Raw genomic sequence first — 20736 nt, forward strand, 5'->3', positions numbered from 1 at the left:
TCCTCAAAGTGACCCATTCAGAACTTCATTTATGCCCAAGTATGAAATGTAGCAGACATCTCCCTTAGATAAGCTCACATCTCCAGCAGTGGAGAATCAAACTTTCCCTGGGCCTCAATTTTCACAAAATGAAAATATAAGTTTCACTGTCTGGAGTACTTTGAGATCCCAGATCTCAAAGGCTTGAAGATGAAAGAAGGAGTCCCAGGCTGGGTTCCAAGGTAGAAAGGGATAATACTACTCAACTGGTTTGTTCCATTAACTAGAGAATTCTTCATTGCTTCTTTCTTAGGACGAGGAAGTGAGATGGACATTTATAAACACACACACACACACACACACACACACACACCTGTTTCAGGAGCATAATCTTTTCAAGACTCTCTCACATCCTGGCAGAGGTTCAGGGCTCAAGATGGTTTTCAACTGTGGGTGGTACTGAGCTGATCAGGAAACAGCCTAAAGCAGTTACCTTCCTCCTGGGGATCTTAGCTAGCAAGATCCTTGGGGTGGGTGTGTGTGGGGAAGAAATTTACAGAGCAAAGAAAAGGAACAAGACAGTCTAGAATGAAATACTGGGAAGGATGAGAGGAGAGGCTGTTCTAGGCCCATGAAAAGTTCCATTACCTCAGCCCTCAGCCAGTGATTATGAGGAATCTAGAGGTTCCAGAGTATATAAGTACACACATGAAAAAAATCACACAATCAGAGAACATATTGCCTATGGACATACACACCTATAGATTCAATTACCCATCAAGTTGTATGGCTCTTCCAAGCAAGGCTCTCTCAAATCTTCTGACATTCTATTTGAACAGTGTGGTTGATAATGTAAAGAGTAACTCCATCAAGCTAAGGCAGAAAGAATTGAATCTTGATTGCCTTCAAGGGCACTGAGTATCCTAGCTGCAAAACAAACAAACAAACCTATTCTGAAACAGCAAACAAAAGAACACCTTGCTACTACTAATGGTCCAGGTTATCAGATCCTTCAGGGATCCAGGAACCTGGGTCCAGAATCAGCTATGGTCATGGGACGGAGAGATAGTAAGGGGTGAAGAACACCATTCATACATAGTTCCACCCCCTCCTCCATCCTTTTCTATCACACTGACTCACTCTGACTCTTCGGAACATCTTAAGTGTCAATGAGGAAAAGAATTAAGAAGTAATTAAGGCAGCAGCACTTCTAAAAAGAGAGGAGATACACACCTGCCATCACACTAAGGTGTTCTTAATAAACCGTGGGATACTACCATAGGAGTTCATATGAGCACCAATATCTTCCAGGCTCTCCCTCCCTTCCCTTCTCCCTCTCCTCCGATTCTCAAGAATACTTTGGACATATATACGTTAGTAGGCATACCTCTCCAAGAAAAATACACACTGAGGAAGTGTGGGGAAGGGAGTTGGGCCCATGATCGGTGTAAAATTCCACTCCAAGACTCAGTTTCTCCAGTGACGATATATTTTTTTTTAATGGCATCAACGAGGTGCGTGCAAGGAGACAGGAGGATGAGAAGGTGGAAAGGAGGGGGGAAGAAATTCTGGGCGGAGAGACTATACTTTTCAAGACCATGAATCAATCTTTAAGAAAATCTTTCCGTAGGAGCTTTCTTTTAGCTCCCTACAAACGGCTGACTGCTAAATCCCAACTCCAGATTAATTCCAGGTACATTCTATAGGTGGCATCATGCTACTGGAAATAGCCTCTTCTGAAGACCAGGAGAAAGTGACTTCTCTGCAGTCTGAGCCTAAGCTGAGAAACTGTCACGAACCTGATTCGAACCCGAACTTCTGTTCCAACCTAGAGGAATTTCTGAACCTAGCAGGAGAGATCATGTCTTTTCACAGGGTTTTCACCTTTGGGGCTGGACAGAATGCGGGAAGGGGAACTCTTTTCTGGAGCAGTAAAATCAAGTCCTCCTGTCCTCATTCCCTAGGGAATCAATAGCTGGATCTCGAGAACCGTCATGAGGTGGAGCGCGGTGCTTGGAGATGCTAGGAGTGAGACTGAGGCATTTACAGATATATCTACACGACATATGAAGCTAGGTCCAACAAGCCCCGGGCCAGTCTGGTCCGACTGGAGACTGAATTCCTGAAGAACTGGTTCAGGAGATTCTCTGGTCTCGCCCAGGTTGTGCCCTAGCTGTCTTCATCCCGGGCATCCCTCAATTTCTAACACGTGCGGAACCATGATGAGGCACACCCAATTTAGCTCTACTCCTCCAACAAGAACTGGGAATCTAAGTTCTTTTTGCCGGGCTTCCAGCTTTATACCTTCCTAAATCGCCGTCTCCACTGGTTGCTTAAGCCCACTCTTACTGTGGGTGGCGTGTCCTGGCCAGAAGTAGGGAGAAAGAAAGGAAGCCACAGATCTTTCTATAAAGACCTTAGCATGAGAAGTAAAGGTTACGGACATTCTTTATATGTCAGGTAACGTAGGAGAATGAGAACTTAAATGCCTCAAACTTAAGATATTAGGTCTTCTAGAAAACCATTCTTGCCTAACGAAGATTGCCCCCTGGAAATTAGAGAGTCCCCCCAGAACGCCTCTTTCACATTCCCAAGAGCTTGGGTTCTTCTCTCTCTCTCCAGATAGAGTTTGATAAGGGACTCGGAATCATGAACTGTTTCAGATTCAAGAGTGTGAGTTAGAAGACAGTTTGTGAGCTTGTGAGCAATGCGTTTGACGTCAGGAAAACGCAGAGAGATCTGTGGACCAGTAATAGCAGTAATAAGGCAGGACTCCGATGCCTCTCAGTTCTCTACTCCCCCGGTGTTATGACCCCACGTAGGGAGGTGGCCGTGGTGCTCCCTCCTCTAAGGTAGCTGGGACAAAAAACCCAACTGATAAATTCACTTCAACCCATCCTGACCACCTTTCTCATCTCCATCGTCAGCGCACACCTCCGGGGTCTAAGACCCTGGGAGAGACGAAGTGGGGTTTTAGAGAAGAAGAAGAGGACTGAGAAGGAAGGGCATCCCCAAGAGGTCGGGAACCAGTTGCAGCTCCCAATTGCTTAAATTATATCCGCACCATTTTTGGATTAGGATGAGTGAAGCATATGGAGGAAGCTAGAAGAACCCCCAAACACCTGTTTCGAGGGACCCTTTCTCTTCTCCCTCCCTATCTTTCCACATTCAGTTTCTCAGGCTCTGATTTAAACAAAAGAGATTAGGTTTGAATCCTGGTTCATTTGCATCTGCAACCTCGGAAACCTAGAGCGAGAACAGAGGAGAAAAAGAAACAAAAACCCGGGCTGCAGCGGCAGATGGTACATTCCTAGTGCCACATCTGGGGCAGGGCTGGAATTGAGGCTGCAACATCTGGGCAGGATGGGTCCCTCCTGCCACACTACTCCCACCCTCCCTGACCTTTGGGGTCCTGGGGCATGCTGCAGCGTGGTCTTGGCAGCGCGCTCCATCAATCGCCTTTTAACTTGTCTTGGGCAAAGGGAGAACAAGGTATATACTGTATTTAGGTTCCTGCCCATATATGGTGATATGTACCAGCGCCCCGCGGAATGGTTACACCATATAAGGCAACAGAGCCGAGCCTGGAGTGAGCTGGTGAGATATTATTGGCTAGCTGGTATCTCAGCAACCAGCTCTCACGAGTGGAAAAGAGCCAGACGTCCTCCCCCACCCACCTCGATCCCTGCCCCCCCTCTTTCCTTCTCTGCTTTACACCCCCTTCTTCCCCTCTTTTTTCTCCTTCCCCCTTTTTCTTCCCTCTCTTTCCAACACCTCCCTCCCCCGTCTTTTCTTTTCACTTGCCTCTCTTTGCCCCCCTTTTCCACTCCTACCCAGCCTCCCACTCTTTCCCCACGCACTCCCCCCTCCCCAAAGCGGGCAGAAAAAGGAGCAGCAAAGGAGCGGGAAGCCCCGGATGGGGGAGGGGACTTTGGGAATGGATGGAGGGGCGGGGTGGGGGGGAAAGCAATAGCTGCAGCCCAGTAGCAGCTCCACATCGCGCGCGCGCGCGTGCGCGCACACATATATACATGCAGAGATCTAGGAATCATTTTTTCTCTTCGTTTTGTGAATCTCATAGAAGGTGGTTAGAACAATTAGCAGAGGAGAGGAGGAAATAAAATATGCAGAAGGCTGAGAATGGATTAAGCCAGGGTTGGATTTATTTATTAAGGCATAATCAAATTAACGTCGACCAGGTTGTCCCCTGCAGGGAGAGTTTTCCATATTAGTATTACTACTACTAAAACCATGCTCCTTCAAAAACGTTCTTTTAAAAACCTGCCAGTTGTTGAGGAATCTAGAAGCAAAATTAGGAACAGAAAAATAAATAATGAGCGATTTTCCTTGCTTCTCTGGGAAAGATCCTGGAGAATTCAGGGCATTGAAGAAGAGGTGACAGAGCCCAAATAAGTTCAACGTCTGACCTTGGGTCACTCCCCGTCGGCCACCCTGAAGGGTAAGTGGTGGGGGGAGGGGAAGTTTTAGACTACTGTAGAGCCCCAAGACAGGGAGGTCTTCGATTCCCTTAAGGGCCTTAGAAGCTCACCCGCAAACAGGTTCAGGGAGTGGGTGACATTGGACTTTATTAGTATGACGCCCATCTTCACACACTTGAATACACATAGGCGCATGCACCCACACCAACACCTCTAGTGGAAGAGACCCCGTGTATTCCTATATATGGTCTCGTATTCTAGTGTTTGTTCTCTCCTCCAACCCCTACCCCAAGGTCAGAGAGAGACTATCACTCCCGGACTCCTTTGTACACCGCCAAGGAGGCCAAAAGGCGACCATTTGGAAGAGGTTGTGGACTAGCTCTCCCCACCTGTCACCACGGGACACGCTCAGCACTGTCCCCTACTGGGCAGATTCTCCAGGATGAGCAGTCTAGTTTGGGGAAGCACTCAACCGCACAGTCTGAGGTCTGGGATGGATGAAGTGTGGTCGGAGGGGTACGGTGACCCCGATCTTCGCTTGAGCAATCCCGCTCCTGCCCTCCGACCTTCTTTCTGAATAACTGACATTTCCCAAGAGAACACAGACCAAGCCGGGTGGGGTTCGGGAGCAAGGAACAGCCTTCGCTTTTCTGTATATTTAGTTAGATAGTCTGCTTCATGGCTGTTTCGAAGGAAGGAAGTGCTGTGTGCTGCAGAAACAGCCCCTGCTTGGTGCCAGCGCCGTATCTCTTTCCCTGACCTTGGCTGAGATTTGCTGCTTCCGTGTTTTCTCTGCTAGAAAACGAGATTTCCCTTAATGCATAGGGACACTGGTCAGCAGCTTTCCCCAGTACTCTACAATCTTTCGTAGGTCTTGGGTGGTTAGCACATGACATGTATCACATGTTTCCTTGAAGCACATATAACATGCATATATCCGCAGCCATGTCACATAAGCACAAGTACAACAGATCACCTGGTGCTACTGAAGCTAGTGGCGCACAAATAGAAACATTCTTTACGTCAAACACACGCAGATAGCTTGCTATTGTATATATATGAAGAACATCAAAGCTTTATGTAGGTAAAGACCCCAAAGACTGGTGATCGGCTGTATCAAATGTAGGCAGACCCCGCCTCTCCCATTCCCGACCCCAGTCTTGGCACTTCCAAGGACTCAGGCGCCCTTCTTTCTCCCCACCCCACCCCCACCGCTCCAAACTCCTGACAACAAGCCCACGTAATCAAACAACTAAACCAATTCTATGATTAAAATTTCTTTGACCTAGTCCCAATCCCAGTAATTTTATGTATGTTTTTCAGACTGGAAGAGTCGCTAAGAAGAGTTGAAAACAGTTGGAGGGGAGGGGCTGAGGAGGAGGAGAACTTGTTAGACGTAACACACACAAACGCAAAACAAATATGAATCAACAACCCTCCTCCCCCCACGTCTCCCATTCAGCCCGACGTTGGATTGTGATTCCACTTCAGAGTCTGGGGGAGCAGCGGGCAGGATAGGTTGCACTCTGCTTGGTTTGGGGTCTAGAACCCTAATCCAATAAAGAGGTTCCCCAGTCACACATTTTTCGTTTTTACCCCCGGCTCGCTTGTATCACTCCGAAAAGTTTCTCTTCTTCCCAACCGGGTTATATACCTCCTCCCGCGCCACCCCACATCCCCCGAACCTTCACCCCCCTACTCCAAGTCCAGCCTGTGCTGAAGCTGCCTCCTTTGGAGGTTTCCCATTCCTGGCAGAAGCATCCCAGTGGGACCCTGGGAGGGGCCCCTTCAGGGTGAGCTGGGTTTTGAATCGAGGCCAGGTTGGGAGGCCGCGGTCACCGAGCCTCCCTGCACCTGCTAGATAGAGTACGTGGCAAGCCGAGGGCATTCACCCGGATCATCTCCTGGAAGTTCCGGGCGCAAATCTTTCGGTATTTTAGGCTGGCAAAATTTCTTTTTTTTTTTTCCTGCAAGGAGGGTAATCTTTGGCTGGATTAGTCGCACTTTGATGCATTTGATTCGAGAAAATGTACATATACTAGATATATTAATGGAGGCAGGTTTTGTGTTTCTCGGGGCTTAACACTTAGTAATCAGTATTTATTTTTCTCTCTACTGTAAAACGACCCTGCTTGGGGAAGAAAAGGGGGACTTTGGGTGTGTCCGTGTGGGGTGGGGTGAAGGGGGGAGGGCTGGGGGAGTGTCGGATGTGCACGCCGCTCAGTACCCTGCCCTTCCCAGTTGGCAGGTAAAAATGTCATACTCCCCTTTCCAACTGTCGGAGCAGCTCGGCGCCCGGGCTGGGTGCGGGAAGGCCCCGCGGGGGGCGCCGGATGGGGGCTGCGGAGGAGGAGCGTGGAGGCGAGGGAAGTGGGGGGAGCCTTTCGCCTCTTCCCGTACGGCAGCGTGGTGGCTGGCGCTGCTTTGGCAGCCATTTTCTGCAGCTGCCTTAGCTGGGGCTCTGCGGAGAGAGGGGGAGTCTGCGGCGGCCGCGCCGCCGGACTGGGCCCGCGTGGGGGGCGGGCGAGAGGGGGAGCTAGTGGCGGGGGGGGGAGGGGAAGCTGAGGTAGAGCTAGTAGCCCAAGGAGGGGGGCTCGGCCCGGGCCCCCACCCCCCGGAAGAAGCTGGTGTCCGGCTCCCCGCCCTCGCCCGTCCCCCCTCCCCACTCGGTGCTGCATTGCAGGGAGAGCCGAGCTGCTGCTCCGCGTGGCTAGTGCCTGTGATATCATCCTTTCCCCCGCCATTTTGTAACGGGGGCTGGTGCTTTCCCAAAGCCGAGAAGGAGCAGACAAAACCAGCCCCCTCTCGCTCTCCCAGAGGGCTGCCCCTGGACCCGATCCCTCTATCCCTGACTTGGTCCTAGAGGGCGGTGCCCGGGGTCCATCGAGTAGGGGCCCAAGTGCTGGGGCCAGACCCATCCCAGTCCCGGGGGCCAGTTGAAAGGCTATCCACCCGCCTTCCCCAAGGGGCTCCCCCGGCGGGGGGGTGTCTCGTCCCGGGTCCCCAGCCCCTGCAAACCCTGCCTGACACAATGAAGGAGGAGCAACAGGACGTTATTTCCCCTTTGGGATTGAAAAGAGGTTGGGAGGCATCTTCATCCTCGGGGCTCCCAGCCAGGAGACAGATATTCTCCTTTATTCCCCAGTTTTCCTCTGTTGCATTCCCTGGAAGGCAGAGGCATGTTTGCTGCTTTTAACATCCTCTTGTTCTTCAGGGGCTTTCGGTAACAGAAGGGAACAGGTTACCCCATTTTCTAGGGCGGCAGTTAGGTTCCCTCAATTGCCTCCCCGGGCCCTCAGCTTTTACTTTCGATTTCTCTGCAGGAAAGGAGCTCAAACTTCAAGGAGAAGGGATGTGGGGTGGGGACGTGGGTGGTGGTGGTGGTGGTGGTAATGTGTGTGTGGAGATCTAGTGGTTTTCAAAGTGTCGCTACTAGTAGTGAGGGGGGAGGGTAGAATGGGGTAGGATTGCCTCCCCACCCCCCTCACAGTTCCCCTTCCCCAATACGTAGCATCCTGGTCTGCAGTCTTAGGGAAGGGCTTGGCCAAGGTGGGAACACGTGGCTATCTCAGTCCAGGAAGACTCGATTCCCGGAATCCATTTAGATCCATTTCTTCCGATAGCATTTCTTTCAGGTTCTAAACACAACCTCTGGGACAAATACCAGCCTCAGACGATCGACTCATATCCCCATTCCTCGAGGTACTTCCTTTATCAACTCCCTTAACGCAAAGCAGAGAGAAGAATCAGAATTCTTCCTAATCCAGCAAGAAGTGGGGGTCACATTTTGTGCTTTTACAAAATGTAAATGCGAATTCCCCGAAAAGCCCTCCGATCCTAGACAGAGGCTGAGACCGCACCTTCCCTTTTTCTTTACCTACTCTCCCTTAGTGTCACCCCCTTTGTGTTAAAAAAAAAAAAAACAACTCAAACCCCACTAAAGGCAGGTTCTAATCACCCCCAGCCGCTCCGAGCCTCCAGGGCTCTGCACTCCAAAGCTAATGATTCCCAGCTCATGTTGATTCTGTGCTTGGCTCTAGAAACCAGTCTGACCACTTCGTTCATTTCCGAAGCCTCACTCCCTTGGCTTCCCGGCTCTCCAGACTGGGGTGAGACAGGGATGGGGGCCCGCCTTGGCTTCACTTGAAATGAATGGATTTGCCCAGAAGGAGTGGATCAAAGTGAAACCAACTCCTGGATTTTTAATTCCTCTCTTCTTTCTCCTCTCCTACGATCCTTCCCACCCACCTTCTCTTTACGGAAAATAAGTGATTTTTACTTCAACCCAGAAAGTGCTCTTCTTCATTCCTTTCCATTTCAATTGCTTGTCCGTCAAACAGCAACATTTATTGAGCACCCACGCTGCAGAGTCTCGGACTAGACGCAGCGAGGCATATTTAAGTAATAGAATGCCCCTGCCCTGAGAGAGCTTACTATTGGGAAGATTTTGTACACAGGAAACAGCTTGAGAGACAACACAATGCAACAGAGATCCCTGCAGGAGCTAAATTCTTTTATAGTTATCCTCCTATAAAGTCAAATGGTGACCATGCCCAGTTTGAGTCTGTGGCTATTTAAAGGATTACAAATTACTACGTGATACAAGCTCTCTACAAGAAATAGGATGATACAACCTCACATTAGGGAATCAGGCACTGCACCTGAAAGGGTGTTGAGAAGGGAGACAACCTTCAATGCATGATCAATTCTAGAGGTGGATGGAAGAAAGCACTATGAAACCAATCTCTCTTCCTTCCCTTCCAGTATGAAGCTACTCCCTCTTCCTCCCCCCCCCCCCCGAAGATGCTCCCTTTCCTCCACCCTTCTCTTCCGCTTTGAAGACGCTTTCTCCCCCTTCTATGAAGCTGCTCCCTCTCCCCCGCCCCTCCCCTGTGAAGCTACTCCCTCTCCCCTCCCCTTCCCAACGAAGCTGCTCCTCTCTCCCCTCCCATGTGAAGCCGCTTCCTCTCCTCCTCTCACTTTTGAAGCAGCTCTCTCCCTTACCTTCCCCTCCTATGAAAACTGCTCCTCTTCCATCCCCTACTCTATGAAGTGCCTCTCTCTCCCCTTCCCTCCCCTCTCATGAATCTCTTCTCCATTCTTTCTCCTTTCCCTCTCTCCTTTTCTTCCCTTCACTCCTCTCCCCCTTTTTTCTCTCCTCTCTCCCCACCCATTCTCCTCTTTCTTTTCATCAATGGTAGGGGCTGAAAAATTACCCTTAATCCTTTGTGTTCTATGTCCACCATCTAAAAAAAATGTCCTGATTACTGGAAACGGGAGATGATCATGATAGGATGTAGGAGGATAGCTAGATAGGGAGAAGACCAAGCTCGGCAGTTCTCTTATTGCAGCTGTACAGGTCTGAGCACAGGATGGCAGACCTCGAAAAAGATGGGAAATGGCTGGGAAGCTGTAACTGATGAAGCAGGACTGAGATGAACAGAAGAACAGAATGCTAGCCCATAGAAAAGAGCTCAAGAGCTAGAAGGACTGGATGAATTTTTGGTGAAGAATGTCTTCCCCCCCCCCACTCCCTCGCTCCCCCCCATATATCTCTGATGATTTCTTCTCTGAGCACGAATGGTCTGTGTGTTTGGTTCTGCAGAGTCAGCACGAAGGAGCAAGCAGGCTCCTTGTCAAGCAGAGGTGTACACATAGCCTGAGAGAGAGGGAGTCAAATTAATCACAGGCTAGGGGCCAGGCATGATAGGATGGATGGATGCTCCCTTCAGCCCCACTGTTAACATCCTCTGTAGTTCTGGGTACACTCATTTATTTATTTTGCTTTTCTGAGGGAATAATCTGAAATTTGTCAATATTGCTACCCCACCCCAGGTCTCTCTCTCTCTCCCTCTCCTCTCCTTTCCTCTGAAGGCTTTTACAAAGCTGGGTTCAGTGGTTGTTTGCCCTTTCCCACACCTCCCTTTCTATCACAGAGGTAAAAACAAACAAACAAACCCAGAACAATTGACCAAGACTGAATAACTGAAATTCCCTCCAGCCCAGTTCTAAAGGTTTAATAAGGAATGATGGTGGTAAGATAAAATAACTCACTTTCATATAGCAATTTTTTCATGTAGGGAGATAGTGTAATGGATAATGTGTTGAACTTGAAGTCAGGGAGAAGTAGATTTGAATCTTGACTCAGATACTGGTGTAACCCTGGGCAACTCATTAAGCCTCTATTAGCCTCAGTTTTTTTCATGTGTAAAATGGGGATAATAAAAACACCTACCTCCCAGGATGGCGGTGAGGGACAAAAGAGATAATCTAAGCACTGTACAAACCTTACCTGCATAAAATGGCAGTAATTTTTATAACAGCCCTGTGATATATGTAGTGGAAATGCTATAATGACCCTTTGCCTGATGAGGAAATTGACATCTCAACTCATAAAGATTAAGGGTCACATAATTAGGAGGTTGCAGAGTGGAGAATTCAAACCCTGGTCTTCTGTTGCCACGTCCCATGTTCATTTCACTAAAGCCCATTGACTTAAGATACCAGTTCCTTTTATTATGTGCTAGGTGGGTGGCTGGAAGTACTTCTCCTGAAGGAAGAATACACATAGAGAAAAAGGGGAAAATTATGATCAGTCCTTTGATATCTTTGCCCGACTTTAGTTATCCTTATTGTCCATCATTGTCATCAATATTATCAACATAAAGGGAAGTAGTTATTAATAATCACTTGCATGTAATTTTTTTCAAAATAATTATGTATCATGTTCCAAAAATCTTAGTGCAGTTTTAGGTTAAGCTGCACTAAGACTTTGGGACATTGTGTGTATGAGAGTGTGTTTGCATGTATGTGTGTGTGTGTGTGTGTGTGTGTGTGTGTGTTGTGGTACTGGATACAAGGCCCTAAGGTTTATAAAGTGCTTTTTATAGATTATTTCATTTGTCCCTCACATCAATCCTGTGAGGTAGGTGCTATTATTATCCCCATTTAACACATGAAGAAACTGAGGCTAATAGAGGCTTAATGAGTTGCCCAGGGTTAAAAGAAACATGACTTATAGAAGCTTGTGATTCAAGCCTAGACACTCATGCCTTCTGAGGCATGGAACTGTAATAACTTGGGTATAAATATCCTTCTAAAGGCAATGGATCCACCTTGACTACTTTGCCTATCTCCACAGGGATTCAAAGATAAAGGCAAGTGACAAGAGCTTTGGATTGAATCTCATGCAGAGAATTTGATGAAGGGATAGTCAGAGTTTGTGAAACAGATCATAAAACTGGCACAGGGGTAGGTGATGAGGGACTTCAATTATCCAGACATCTGCTGGAGCACCCTCTCCGTCTCTTTGTCTCTGTTTCTTCCTATATCTGTCTCTGTCTATCTCTCTTTCTCTCCCTTCTCCCATCACCTTCCCTGCCAAATGAAGAGCTGTAGCTTTTTGACTTGCCTCCATAATAATTTCATCCTTCAAAAGGTGGAGGAACCAACAAGAATAAATTCTTCTGACCAGATTCTCACTAATAGGAAGGAACTGCTTGCTAGAGTGGAAAAGATGGGAACCTTGGAGAGAGAAGTGACCATTCTATACTATAGTTTGTGATAGAGAAGAAGAAATCTTAGCATGGTCTGACACATACCCCAGATTTTGGGAAAGCATGTTTTAAAGGATTCAGAGAAAAGATAGATCAGACCTCAGGACTAAAATGCTTCAAGGAAAGTCAGCCCAGGAGGGATGGAACATGCTCAAGATTGAAATTCTGGTGACACGAAGGGAAACAATTGCAATGAGAAGGAAAGAATAGGACTTGTCTAAAGAGATTAATGTGAATCCACAGAGAACTGGTCAACCAACTTTGATTTTTAAAATAAATATGCAGAAGATTAAGGCAAGGCCAGCTAAGAGGAGATGAATGTAAGCGTGTGGCATGGCCCTGTAAAAATAGTATCAGGAATGCTAAAGCTCAGAATGAGCTGAGGCTGGCAAGGGAAGCTAAGGACAACAAAAATGGTTTTTAAAGGTATATTGGAAGGAAAAAAAAGAGGCTCAAAGGAAGGATAGGACCTCTCTTTAGAGTGGATGGGACAGTGATAACTGACACCAGAGTACACAAAGCTGCTCACCTCATTTTGTTTCTGTTTTCTCTGCAAAGAAGAATGACCTTTACATTGGAAATAACAGAACAAAAATGACTAACAGAGAATTGCTGTATAAGTTAAGTAAGGGGGGTACATGCAGTAAGGGAGGATCTAGCTGCAATTGATGAATTTAAGTCACCTGGCTAGACACATCCTCAGATATTGAAGGAACTAGCAAATACAATGAACAAGACACCATTAATGATACTTGAAAGATGTTGGAAAATGGGGAGAAGGTACCATCACATTTTGGAGAGGGGAAATATCTTTATTTAAAAAAAAAGTAAGAGGGTGGAGTCTCTAAATTATAGGCCAATGAGTCTGACTTGAGCTTGCTATCTAATTCATTTCCAAATAGAGCAGAATTACAGAACACACAAGCTCAGAGTATATTCACTGATGGGCTGGGATCTATCTTCAGGTCTAGGAGGATATACTAGGCTCAGCTGCTAGCAAGTTTGAGTATGGACTCTACTTCCTGGACCTCGGTCAGCGCACCCTACCAATTTTTCAAAGCTTAAAAGATCACAGTTAACTCCAATACTCTTTTACCTAAATGCAAGAAAAACAATTGCAAGGATATTCCAGGGACAGAAAGACAGAACTCCACACTCATGCTTGTCTGAGTACCACCTCTCTCTTTCCACCCAGAGGCTTTGAGCAGACCTCCAGGAAGAAGTATTAGATTAATGATTCAATGGCAGAAGGGTACCCAGGGATCCATGCTTGGTCCCGTGACAGGTGAAATCTGAAGTAACTGAGGAATCAAAGGTTTGAGCTTCCAAGCATATCAGTTTATTGAGCAATGCATGCCAATTTCATAACAAATTGGGACCAGGCCTCCTTGGCTTGACACTAGAGGAGACAGATTTTTATGCATTAAAAGAAAACAATTAACAGGATATAAAGCAAGATACAAGGTGATCTGATTTCTAATTGGGGGAAAGATTAAGGACTTTCCAATTTGAGGGGGGAGAGCAAACAGGTACAATTCCTTGGAATCAGAAAAAGAGACATCCTACCCCAAGGGTCTGAATTCAATCAAAAGAACATGGGAACAATAACTGATTGACTAGTACAGAATCAGTTTTCAGATAAGACATATGGGTTACTTGAGATGTAAAATTGTGAGAAAACTCCTTGTATTAATCTTTGGATCTCTCTAGCTTTCTGGTCAGCATAACTTAGATCCTTAGTTAAGGTCTCTAAGCAACAAGATAGAGGTAGTCCAGCTTCTAAGCCATTTAGGGCTAGGTTCAAACAAAGCAATAATATTTTCTCACAATTCTCATGATTGAATAAAGTTTTCTCACAAGACAGAAATTGGACTAGACCCATAATTAGATAGAAAGAGAACTGAACTAGCTCTAGAACTGAGTCACAAGAGGGAGTCAATATGACTCATTCAATCCACACAATTCCCTTAGCCCTATGCTGTTTATTTTTATCAATGACTCTAACAAAGGCACTAGTGGCATGCCTTTTAAATTCACAGATAAAGTTGAGAAGGATAGCTAACACACCAAATGACAATGTCAGGATCCAAGAGGATTGGACTGAATCGAATAAGATGAAATTCAGTAGGAAAATGTAGTCATGGGGTTATAAAAATAGTGCTAGAATGAAAGTCAGAGGTCACCTACTTCAACCTGTCTTACGCTTGAGTCCAAAAAAAAAATACACTTCTCCATAAGTAGAAAATGAGGGTGAAATTGAGAGGCAACAGTTGTTAATAAATATGATCTTGGCGTTTTAGTGGACTGCAACCTCAGTAGGAGCCAGTAGGGTGATGTGGCAGCCAAAAAAAGCTCATTTGATCTTGGGCTGTATTAAGAAAGGCATAGCTTCCAGGAAGAGAGAAGTGATAGTCCTACTCTGCCCTCATTAGACCCCATCTGAAGTATTGTTTTCTGGTCTGGTCACCCTGGTTTAAAAAGGACAATGATAAGCTGGAGAGTGCTTAAAGAAGGGCAACAAAGAGAGGATAGCTTTGAGTCCATGATATATAGTTGTTATTCGTCCTTGGGTTTTGAAGGTGATCAGGAGGGTGATGTCTTGAACCGCAAGTGATTGAAGTAAGGATTTAAGTGAGGCAGGACTGTGCAACATCATCAGCCTCACTCTCTCCTCCAGTCATTGGAGTCCAGTGGCAAGACATAAGTCAAGATAATTGCCAATGGCCCCCCATGACATGTGAGGTATATTTCACTTGGAAAAAAGAAAGCTCAGGAGAGAGCTCGTCATCAAGTACTGAAGGGCTGTCATGTGAAGGAGGGATAAACTTGTTTTGTTTGACCCCAGGGGACAGAACCAAGAAGTTGCAAAGAGATCTATTTAGGTTCTATGTCAGGAAAACATCATAACAATTAGAGAAGTTTAAAGTGGAATAGGCTGTCTTGAGAGGTGGTGGGTGTTTCAGCAGAGATGGGATCACAACTTGTCTGGTATATTACAGTGGGGATGCCTTTTGTGCATGAGAAGTATTATTCCAATCAACTTCTATGATTCCTTGAAGACAAATAGTTCTCCTGGTTGTTACTAGAACTCTCCAGTTACTTTCTTTTGAGAAATAGTCAAGGGAGAATTGTGCCAAGTATAAGTGATCACATAAGAAGATGTCTTCATTCACTTAACTTCTTGAAGGAAATCTCCTTTCCCAATAGTAATTAGCCTTACTTATCTATGATTTAGAGGCTCACTGGATAAAGAGTTGGGCCTAAAGTCAGGAAAACCCGAGTTCAAATCTGATCTCAGACACTTACAAGTTATGTGATCATGGGCAAGTCACTTAATTTCTATTAGCCTTAATCCACTAAATAAAATGGCAAATCACTCCAAAGTCTTTGCCAAGAAAAATTCCATGGATAGTCATGGTCCATGGGGTCACAAAGGTTTGGACAACAATCTATGATTAAATACATATTAAAATTAATAAATAAATGTAAGTTATTGACAAATAAAATCAATACTAACATAAAGACATATGTAACTATTTACAATATTTTAACTATGGTCAATGTCAATCTGTGTTACTTCAAGTCCTCAATATAATCGTAGTTTACTACTCTTCAGTTGTCTGGAAACTCAGTCTCATAACATTCAGTTCACTCAAGATATTGACTAATGTATTTTGTTAATCTTAATATTTCACTTCAAGAATAGTCTCCCCCCCAGTTCCTCACACACTCTTTAGAGAATTCTCTTTATAATTTTTATAAGTTAATTGTCTTTATAACTTTATAATAGTTAGAAATAGTTCTAACATTGTTGAAAACTAAAAACAAATTTTTTAATTACTTTAAAAAAAGTTCCGACAAAGGACGTTCTACTCATCTTCTCCCTGTATGTATTATACTCCATGGATTTTTTAATAGATCCTATTACTGACCACATAAGGGAACATATTTCACATTAAGCAGTTTTCTCAACTGTTACTGCAAAAGTTCCTACACAAACTATTTTTTTCCTCAAAATTATATTTGAGCTTTTGTAGTCTTAAAGAGACAGTAATAGTAATCTAAAAATAATCTATCTGTGATATAGACATTTGAAACAGAGATTACACTGGGAAGACTGGGTAGGAAAAACATGCCAAAAAGAGAGAGGTGGTCTACCCTTAGCTGTTGAGATTATAAAGTACATTGCCAGTTTACCATTACCTGAAGCTCAAAACCCTATCCCCTCACATTCTTCCCTGGTGAAGGGAATTCCATTCTTGGAATCTGACCAGTCTGACAAAACCCTGGAACACTCTCATGTTCAGGGTATTTGAGGATAATGGCTCATCTCTACAGAGATATATATAAAACCTGAGGATTGTGGAATAATAGCTATAGATAGGATCTGCAATCTACAGGGATAAAATAGGTAAAATTCTGGATAAACATCTCCTGGATCAAGTTTTCAAAGAGATGGAAGTGTCCACAGGAAGGAAATCATTAAGAATTAGAAGGGAAGTTTGATATTGAAGTTGATTTCATGGTGGCAAAACTCATATTATTCCTTTCCTCCTCTCAGAATTTTTGGAGATTGGACTGAAAGATCTTCAAAATATTGAATTTTTTCCTGAGTTCTTACATACGTGGGACTTTTGGTCTCTTTCAAGGTGCTGCAAGCATCCCTAGATCCAACCTAGAGCAAGTCTGATCTGAAGTTGGAATGGACCTTATTGTCCCCCTTTTCAAGGAGGTAGAGTGTCCTCCAGGGATACAGAAGGGGAGAATGTTTTTTGAGATATTGGAAATGTTTGGTGTGGTGGAAAGAATACTTTGTACTAGGAATTAGGTAACTCTTGGTTCTGGTCCTAGCTTGGTCACTACCAACTGTGCAATCTTGGGTAAGTTATTTCACCTCTCTGGGTCTCAATTTCCTAATCTCTAAAAATTCTAGGGAATTATATGGAGTTCTTTTTTTTAAATAAAGGGGTTTTTTGCAGGGAGAGTTAGGGCTTGTTTCTGTTTCTGTTTTCGCTTTTTGGAGGGGAGGAGGGGGAAGGCTGGGCAATTGGGGTTAAGTGACTTGCCCAAGGTTGCATGGCTAGTGTTAAGTGTCTGAGGCAGGATTTGAACTCAGCTTTCCTGACTCCAGGGCCAGTGCTCTATTCACTGTGCCACCTAGCCACCCTTATAGACTTCTTCTTACCCTAACATGCTATTGTTCTAACCTGAAAATATCTGCAAGACAACTCCATTAGCAGATAGAATAATGGGCCGACATGGGCATCATCCTATTCTTACATAGTTTTACTTTTTTCCAGTGGCTTTCTAGATTTTGAGAGTTATTATTCCAGGTAGTGTGAAGATTCTGAATATTTGGTATAGTAACATTCAGTTCTAAACAGATTATTTAAAATATCATTCTTGATTTTTATGGTAAGGCTGGGTGATTGTGGACATAACCAATTTTGTCCATAATGATTCTCTAGTTCAAGTACAGTTAATTTTTTTTAATTCTCAAGGTTATTATCTCCATCATCAATATTACCTCATTTTTTCACCTATTTTGATGGGGTTCAGACATAGAGAGTCCAAAGAAAAATCCATATCCTGCTATTACAGTACCTGGCAGATAGTAGGCACTTTAAAATACTTATCGATTGATTGGTTATTATTCTCTTATATTTAATGTACTGCAGACTCTTATACAGGGGTTAAAATGATTTTTTGATTGTTGTTCTTGTTATTGAATGAAAGTACTGGTATGTAATCATATCTTTGATTAGATTCGCTTACATTCACTGAAAACATCTTTTGGGTAACTCAAATAGCAGACAAGAGTATATGGGTGACATGTATCTTTCTCTGTTCCCATATCATTATAATTTCTTTCACTAGGTCTCCAAATTTTCAATGTTCTTTAATCTATGTAGTTTGAAGATTCAATATTCATCATGGTATTAGTTATTAAAAACATTGTCTTTACATTTTTATGAAACAATATTATGTCTAGGTAATTATAAATAACCTATGTCTGTAATAATCCTCCAGTTGCAGTAGAGTATTTATTGAATTCTCAGGAATATTTTAGGGGTTTATATACAAAGATTTGGGATCTGCTAGTTTATAAAAGGTCAGTGAGTTCTGGCATATAATTCTGACCACTTGATTATTTCTTTCTAGATATTCCAAATAGATACTAAATTTTTACAATGTGCTTTACACATTAATTTGATATGTTGCACAGTTCCCACCATTACATTTATAAACTGCTCAGACCAATAAATATAAACTTCCTTGGGGATAACCTTTCTATGGTTTCTGGTAACACTAAGTCTTCCTCTGAACCAAGTCCTCCTTTTGCATAAATCAACTTACATTACTCAGATATTTGTTTGATCCTTCTTCATCAACATATTGTTGGTTGAGTTCATATGGTTGTCACTCATGGAGTGTCTTTTGATACCCTTCTTCGATCTTAGTCATTTGATAGGCTCTCTCCAGATATCAGCCACATAAAAACAAACAAAAGCATCATACATAGCTGCAGCTTTTTCATTGATAATCTCATGTTCTATGCCTAGTGGAGACCAGGGTATCTGTATCATCTTCATCTATTATTTTTATTAGACCTTAGCATTCAAACTCTAATTCTTTAGTCTTTAGGTGCTTTTGAAGGGTCTAAATAGTAATTAACAAATCAATAATGACTTGCACTTTACACTCCCTGGGCCTTTTTGGCAAACCTTTTTTGCTTCTCGGTTAATAGGCTTTTGGGGGTGGTGGTGGTAAATGCTTATAGATTTTCTGACTAATATAGGCTATGAATTCTTTCTTCATAAACACAATATTGGCCTATATTTAGAAAGGTCACTGGTATTCTTATCTTTTTGTTAATAAATATATAATGTGTTCTGTTAAGAAAAGTGGAATCAGTCCCATATCAGTAAAGTATTTTTCTCATAATTCATGTACTACTATGAAGTATTTGAGCCAAAAATTATGGATCTTGCCCGACTTGCTACTTTCTAATTTTGTAGAGATGATAATTTCTTTTTTAAAAATAATTTTTATTATTATGAACTTGAAAAGCATCAATGAATATGAATCTGTTAAGAAAAACCCAGAAGATACTCTAGTTTTTTTTTTAATTTAACTGTTTTGTCATTCATTGTTTTAATGGTACACAAGATTTCTCTTTCATGGTTAATCCAGCCTGTATTTTTTGTTGTGTTGGAATGCTTTTAGCCTATTTTATTATCATTACTATGTTTGAATTATTTGCTTTGAATTATATGTTTGAATTAATTCTTTGCACTTCCTTGACTCTTTGTAACACCTTAACCTTTTGGTATTAGCTTTTTTTTTTTTTTTAAAGCAATCAGGGTTAAGTAACTTGCTCAAGGTTACACGGCCAGTTATTTCTGGGTGTGGTGCTGAGTATCCGAGCCCGGATTTGATCCAGGTCATCCCAACACTGGAGCCTTACTCGATGAGCCACCTGGCTGCCCCTAAGCAATTGGGGTTAAGTAACTTGCTCAGGTTACACGGCCAGGTGTTTCTGGGTGGTTGCTAAGTGTCTGAGCCCAGGATTCAATCTCCAGGTCTTCTCAACACTGGGGCCGGTGCTCTTACTTGCTGTGCTACCTGGCCGCCCCTAGTATTAGCTTTTAATTGTTGATTAAGGATGTCAAGACTTTCTAATGTAATGAAGGACTGGTAAAAGCCAAGTCTTTCCTGTATACAATGGTCATTGCCCATTGCCAACCCACGTGAGGGTTTGGTGAACTTGCTTCTAGAAATGAGTGATGACATGTAATTGAAAGACCCTGCTTTCCCTGGTTCATAACATTAGTAGGTATTCTGTGATTATTTTAGTCTGATTATTGAGTGGGGGTGGGAGAAGCTTTTTTATTGGCTTCTGAGTCAGAAATGAGTGAGCATACAAAAGGCCAAATCAAGCTTTCTTTCCTGTTGGCAATTCTATAAGCCTCTAGGTGGAGAGGAAAGCCTAAAGTTTTGATCACCACATCTCAGTTGCTATGTGACCTTGAGTACATGACACCATTGTTTCTCTGTCTCCGTTGTGTTTCATTCTTTCTTATTTGTACATCAATAGAAGATGGGATAGACGAGGCTATGACCTGGTGAGCTTTGAACGTCAGAAGAGCCACCAGAAGTCCAAGAACTGGAGTCCATACTAGTGTTTGTGGAAACAGCTCAGTGAGAGTACAGCTCCAAGGAGTGACCTGCAGGACCTAGCCCAGCAATGGATTAACTCACTAGCCAAGAAACCATGTTCTACAACAAGGGAGTAATTCATTTATTATACCACACCTAGAATAGGAACTTCTTGAGAAGAATGTTTAGTAGCAGCCACCTGAAGTTAGGACCCACTTTCCCTAGAGTTCAAGGTGGTAGAGGGAAGAGTGTGCCACAGTTCAGATGTTTTTGTACTTTGACTCTTGATAGGAGTTAACTTTTCAGTAAATATCCCTTGGTAAAAATTAATTGATGTCAATTGGATAGATGATATTCAGGTACTAATTAAGGTACTAATCACTATCAATTGACATTGTTAGAAAAAAAATGGAATCCTGGATTTTCAGAACCCTATCAAGGTGATGTAGCTAATTGAGTTTTGGGACATGACCTGCTATTTCGTGCAAGAGATGGGAGAGTAAGTCCAGAGTCTTACTATAGTGATACATTTTATTTTCTGGACTCTATTTCATATCTTTCCTTCCTTCCTTCCTTCCTTCCTTCCTTCCTTCCTTCCTTCC

At 43.7% G+C, this 20736-nt stretch overlaps 1 long non-coding RNA gene across 1 annotated transcript in view; it reads left to right on the forward strand.

The window, feature by feature from the left end:
• The first annotated feature begins 4005 nt into the window (after nucleotides 1-4005).
• Nucleotides 4006-20736, forward strand: part of LOC138152238 (uncharacterized) — a 22389-nt gene continuing 5658 nt past the window's right edge. The window contains exons 1-2 of the long non-coding RNA XR_011166064.1: nucleotides 4006-4438; nucleotides 5742-6349. This is a non-coding gene — a long non-coding RNA (uncharacterized lncRNA). The remainder of the gene's footprint in view (nucleotides 4439-5741; nucleotides 6350-20736) is intronic.

Source organism: Petaurus breviceps, unplaced genomic scaffold (assembly GCF_028583685.1).
Source record: "Petaurus breviceps papuanus isolate PSGF00001 unplaced genomic scaffold, PetGlider_PUasm1.0 90925, whole genome shotgun sequence".
Classification (NCBI taxonomy): domain Eukaryota; kingdom Metazoa; phylum Chordata; class Mammalia; order Diprotodontia; family Petauridae; genus Petaurus; species Petaurus breviceps.